At 42.9% G+C, this 6,263-nt stretch overlaps 1 protein-coding gene across 2 annotated transcripts in view; it reads left to right on the top strand.

Moving 5' to 3' along the window:
• The first annotated feature begins 5,973 nt into the window (after positions 1-5,973).
• The window catches only part of LOC309567760 (GTPase KRas-like), a 175,248-nt gene continuing 174,958 nt past the window's right edge, over positions 5,974-6,263 (top strand). Inside the window, exon 1 of one of the 2 annotated variants that reach the window (XM_082273207.1) lies at positions 5,974-6,158. The gene's annotated coding sequence lies outside the window, so the exon portion shown is untranslated. The remainder of the gene's footprint in view (positions 6,159-6,263) is intronic. The other variant, XM_082273206.1, reaches the window with a different exon arrangement.

Raw genomic sequence — 6,263 nt, 5'->3', positions numbered from 1 at the left:
TACGGCAAACGTCGTTGCCTAGCAACCAGTTTAAAGGTGCCTTTTTTTTTTTTTTTCATTTTATTTAATTTTTTTTTATTTATTTTTTTTTTTTCTATCTTTTAGTGTACTTGTGAGATCTGAGGACTTTTTGACCCCAGATCTCACAAAAAAGAGGTCCTGTCGTGCCTTTTTCTATTACAAGTAATGTTTACATTTCTTGTAATAGAAATAAAAATGATCAATTTTTTTTTTTTTTTTAAAAAAACAGTGTAAAAATAAAAAATAATAAATAAAATAAATAGTAAAAAAAATTAAAGCGCCCTGTCCCTGTGAGCTCGCGCGCAGAAGCGAACGCATACGGAAACCCCGCCCACATATGTAAACAGTGTTCAAACTACACATGTGAGGTATCGCCGCGATCGTTAGAGCAAGAGCAATAATTTGAGCCCTAGACCTCCTCTGTAACTCTAAGATAGCAACCTGTAGAAATTTTTAAAGTGTCGCCTATGGGGATTTTTAAGTACCAAAGTTTGTCACCATTCTGTGAGCGTGCGCAATTTTGAAGCATGACATGTTGGGTATCTATTTACTCGGCGTAACATTATTTTTCACATTATGGAAAACAATTGGGCTAACTTTACTGGTTTCTTATTTTTTAATTAAAAAAAGTGAATTTTTTCCAAAAAAATTGCGTTTGGAAGACCGCTGCGCAAATACGGTGTGATAAAAAATATTGCAATAATCTCCATTTTATTCTCTAGGGTCTCTGCTAAAAAATATATATATATATATATATATATATAATGTTTTGGGGTTCTAAGTAGTTTTCTAGCAAAAACAACTGATTTTAGCTTGTAAACACCAAATGTCAAAAATAGGCCTAGGCAAGTGGCTAAGATGCATGATGGTGCTCCTTGGATGTTGGGCCCCTCTATATGGCTAGGCTGTGAAAAAGTCTCACACATGTGGTATTGCCATACTCATGAGGAGTGGCAGAATGTATTTTGGGGTGTCATTTTTGCTATGTACATGCTATGTGTTAGGAATATCCTATAAATTGACAACTTTGTGTAAGAAAAAAACGTTTTTATTTTTTTCCCACATTTTCCAAAAACTTGTGGAAAAAAATGACATGTTCAAAGGACCCATAATGCCTCATAGAATATATGTTGGAGTGTTTGCTTTCCAAAATGGGGTCATTTTGTGGACTTTTTTTCATTGTATTGGTGCTCTAGGGCCTTGAAAAGTGTGATAGGTAGTAAGAAAGTTTTATGTGTATTTATGCTCCTAAAACGCCTTATGGTGCTACTTGGACGTGGAGTCTCTTTTTGTGGCCAGGCTGTGTAAAAGTCTCACACATGTGGTATCACCATACTCAGAAGGAGTAGCAGAATGCATTTTGGGGTGTCATTTTTGCTGTGTACATGCTATGTGTTAGAAATAGCTTATAAATTGACAACGTTTTGGGAAAAAAAAGAAAAAAAATGTTTTCTTCATTTTCCCAAGAATTGTGGGAAAAAATTATAACTTCAAAAAACTCACCTTGCCTCTTACTAAATACCTTGGACTGTCTACTTTACAAAAATGGGTCATTCTGATAGGCCATCAGTACATCTGGTGTGATCAATTTTCAGTAATTGGTACCATAGCTTCTAGACTCAATAACTTTCACACAGACTAAAAAATATACACTAATTTGGGTTAATTTTACCAGAGATATGTAGCAGTATAAATTTTGGCCCAAATGTATGAAGAAAAATTAATTTTTTGCAAAATTTTATAATAGAAACTAAAAAAAAGTGTTTTTTTTTTTTCAAAATTTTTGCTCATTTTTTTGCTTATATCACGAAAGAAAAAAACCCCAGTTGTGATCAAATACCACTAAAAGAAAGCTCTATTTGTGTGAAAAAAATGATAAAAATTTTGTTTGGTTACAGTGTAGCATGACTGAGCAATTGTCATTCAAAGTGTGAGAGTGCTGAAAGCTGAAAATTGGTCTGGGCAGGAAGGGGGTCTAACTGCTCTGTATGGAAGCGGTTAAGCAGGTCCCTCCTTGGGACTTGTCTTTGAACGCTCTTACAAGAGCTCCCTTTGAATCTTTGGTTGAGGCCTCCCTAAGTTTGGTTACCCTTAAGACTGCCTTTCTTTTAGCTATCACTTCGGGGAGAAGAATCTCTGATCTGGAATCCCTCTCTTGTAAAGACCCCTTCTTAAGGATTCTAGAAGATAGGGTAGTGATTAAAACAGACCCTTTGTATTTGCCTAAAGTTTCTTCCAGGTTTTACATAGATCTCAGGAGGTTATCCTCCCTAGTTTTTGTTCCCCCCCAAGAATTCGGAGGAAAGATTTAGCCATTTGGATGTAAGAAGATGTCTTCTGCAGTATTTACAGGTTTCTATTAGTTTTAGGAAGTCATCTCACCTGTTGATTTCCTTTAGTGACCCTAAAAAGGGACCAAGGCCTCTAGGGGCTCAATTTCCAGATGGATCAGGGAAGCTATTTTCACAGCTTACAAGTCATCAGGTCAGGCCCTTCCTACTAGGGTTTGGGCTCATTCTCCGAGATCTGTGGCCACATCATGGGGAGAAAGAGCAGGAGCATCGTGGGAAGAAACATCTAAGGCTGCTGTCTGGTCCTCTTCTCATGCATTTATGAAGCATTACCGAGTCCAAATGCTCTCCAGCCAGGACCTCTCCTTTGGAAGGAAAGTTTTGCAGGCTGTCATCCCTTCCTAAGGTATATAATCTTGCTTATCCTCTCAAGTAGCTGTCCTGGAAGATGAAGGGGGAAAACCCCCGTTAGACCTACCGGTAACGGTATTTCCATGAATCTTCCAGGACAGCGCGTCTAGATTCCCACCCTATTATTTTTTTACACTGATCACCCTATTTACCTTGGTGGTGGTGTTTCAAGAGTGGTTCTATTATTCCTCTGCCTGGTACACATTGATGGAGGTTTTCTTGATCTTCATAACTGAAGGTCAGAGGAAAGGGAGGGCATTTTAAATTATGTCTGATTTGTGTTTTCTGTAGAGGGCGGAGCCAATCATCTCTCAAGTAGCTGTCCTGGAAGATTCATGGAAATACCGTTACCGGTAAGTCTAACAGGGGTTATATATATCTCTCTTACACTCACCGGCCACTTCATTAGGTACACCTGTTCAATTGCCTGGTAACAAAAATTGCTAATCAGCCAATCACATGGCAGCAACTCAATGCATTTAGGCATCTAGATGTAGTAAAGGTGACTTGCTGAAGTTCAAACTGAGCATCAGAATGGGAAAGAAAGGGGATTTAAGTGACTTTGAAAGTGGTGTGGTTGTTGGTGCCAGACGGGCTGGTCTGAGTATTTCAAAAACTGCTGATCTACTGGGATTTTCACACACAACTACCTCTAGGGTTTATACAAATTGGTCCGAAAAAGAAAATATCCAGTGAGCGGCTATTGTGCGGCAGAAAATGCCTTGTTTTTGTCAGAGGAGAATGGGAATACTGGTTGGAGAAACCAAACCAGTCAACAGTAGGCAACAGTAACTCAAATAACCACTTGTTACTACCAAGGTATGCAGAAAACCATCTCTAAATTCACAACACATTGAACCTAGAAAACAGATAGACTACAGCAGCAGAAGACCACACCGCGTGCCACTCCTGTCAGCTCAGAATAAGAAACTGAGGCTGTAATTCGCACAGGTTCACCAAAATTGGACAATAGAAGATTGGAGTTGTCTGGTCTGAAGAGTCTCAATTTCAGTTGCGACATTGTAGGGTCAGAATTTGGTGTAAACAAAATTAAAAGCATGGATCCACCCTGCTTTGTATCAACGGTTCAGGCTGGTGGTGTAGGGGGATATTTTCTTGGCACACTTTTGGCCCTTAGTACCAATTGAGCATCGTTTAAATGCCATGGCCTACCTCAGGATTGTTGCTGACCATGTCCATCCCTTTAGGACTACAGTGTACCCATCCTCTGATGGCTCCTTCTAGCAAGGCAATACACCATGTCACATAGCTCAAATCATCTCACCACTGGTTTCTTGAACATGACAATGAGGTCACTGTACTCCAATGGCCTCCAGTCAGCAGATCTCATTCCAATAGAGCACCTTTGGGATGTGGTGGAACCGGAGATTTGCATAATGGATGTGCAGCCGATAAATCTGCACTGCAGCAACTGCGTGATGCTATCATGTCAATATGGACCAAAATGTTTGAGGAATGTTTCCAACACCATGTTTAATCTATGCCATGAAGAATTAAGGCAGTTCTGAAGGCAAAAGGGGGTCCAACCCTGTACTTGCAAGGTGTACCTAATAAAGTGGCCCGTGAGTGTATATACACTATATTACCAAAAGTATTGTGACACCTGTCTTTACATGCACATGAACTTTAAAGACATCCCAGTCTGTATGGTTCAATATTGAGTTGGCCCACCCTTTGCAGCTTTAACAGCTTCAACTCCTTTGGGAAAGCTGTCCACAAGGTATAGGAGTGTGTCTATGGGGAATGTTTGACCATTGTTCCAGAAGCACATTTGTGAGGTCAGGCACTGATGTGGACAAGAAGGCCTGACAGTCTCCGCTCTAATTCATCCCAAAGATGTTCTTTTGGGTTGAGGTCAGGACTCTGTGCAGGCCAGTCAGGTTCCTCAACCCCAAATTCGTTCATACATGTCTTTATGGACCTTACTTTGGTGATCAGGGATCACCACATCCCTCCACACTACCTCATCTCTGCATTGTCCTCTTACATTGGTGCTTAGTGTCTGTGCTCCTTACATTGATGGTCAGTGGTTGTGGCCCCCTCATATTGGTGGTCAGTGTCTGTACCCCCTTATATTGGTGGTCAGTGTTTGTACCTCTTACATTGGTGGTCAGTGTCTGTACCCCCCTTATATTGGTTGTCAGTGTTTGTACCCCTTACATTGGTGGTCAGTGTTGTGCCCCTTTACTTTATGGTGGACAGTGTTGTGCACCCCTACATTGATGGTCAGTGGCTGTGCCCCCCTTACGTTGGTGGTCATTGGCTGTGCCCCCCTTATATTGGCGGTGCCCCCCTTACATTGGTGGTCAGTGGCTGTGCCCCCCTTACATTGGTGGTCAGTGGCGGTGCCCCCCTTACATTGGCGGTCAGTGGCTGTGCCCCCCTTATATTGGCGGTCAGTGGTGGTGCCCCCCTTACATTGGTGGTCAGTGGCTGTGCCCCCCTTACATTGGTGGTCAGTGGCTGTGCCCCCCTTACATTGGTGGTCAGTGGCTGTGCCCCCCTTACATTGATGGTCAGTGTCTGTGCCCCCTTAAATTGATGGGGAGCGTCTGTGCTCCTTAACTTATTCAGAGCCTGTGACCCTAATACTGTCAGCAATGTCTGTGCCCTGTTACACTGGTAATCAGTGTCTGCGCCCCCATTATATTGGTGGTCAGTGTTTGTGTTCCCCTTACATTGGTAGTCAATGTGCCCCCTTTCTGCACAGTGGTAGTCAGTGTGCCCCTTTTTTGTTGTGGTCAATGGAAGCAGTTTTTCCTTGGCAGAGGAAGAAAACTGGCAGTAAGTGCTGGCAAAGGACGAAGTAGAGGGCTCGCATTTGTAAACACAAGCTATGTTTAAATTTGTGATGGCTGTGATTGGCTCTGTGCTGAGTGATGTGCATTCTGATTGGCTCTGTACTCTCTTGCCTGCATTCAGCCGAGAAAGAAATAAAGCAGACAGTAACTCTAAATCTCCAGCACAGCCCCATCTCAGTCACATATTTCACTGGTCACTCATTTAAAATTCAACCAGAAATCTTTGTTTCCGACACTATCAGCTTCTTAGCACTGAGCGATCACCTCCTCACTCCTCACTACCTCTTCCCTTCCCTGGCCCTGCACTGTCATCACACTCTACTTAGTCCTGACCCAGCCAGAAGAGAGGGAGTGCATCCTGCCAATCAAACAAACACGCAAACTGATTGGTCCACTCCGCCGGCAGGAAGTAGCCTAGAAACGTCAGCATGTGATTGGGCGCGCCTGTGCATTCGGGGCTGTGGGCACTTCCGGATCCTTGGTATCAGCTCTACGGGACGACGGATACAATGCCGGAGAATGGGAGCCGCTGAGAAGTTGTGACCCCGGGGGAGACGGAACGGGAAACAGGCGCTACGGGCGGACACAAAGGTCCCGGGAAGTCGGCAGTTCGGTAAGAGCCGGCTGTGTCAGAACGGTATTCTCCCCTCCATACTGCATTCAGCTGGACAGGGCACTGCCTTCATAGCTCAGCCTCTGTCACAGGGACTAATGGGGG

Source organism: Pelophylax lessonae (assembly GCF_965119305.1).
Source record: "Pelophylax lessonae genome assembly, chromosome: 12".
Taxonomy (NCBI): Eukaryota; Metazoa; Chordata; class Amphibia; order Anura; family Ranidae; genus Pelophylax; species Pelophylax lessonae.
The sequence above is the reverse complement of the archived record's forward strand: the minus strand, read 5'-3'. Positions and strand labels throughout refer to the sequence as shown.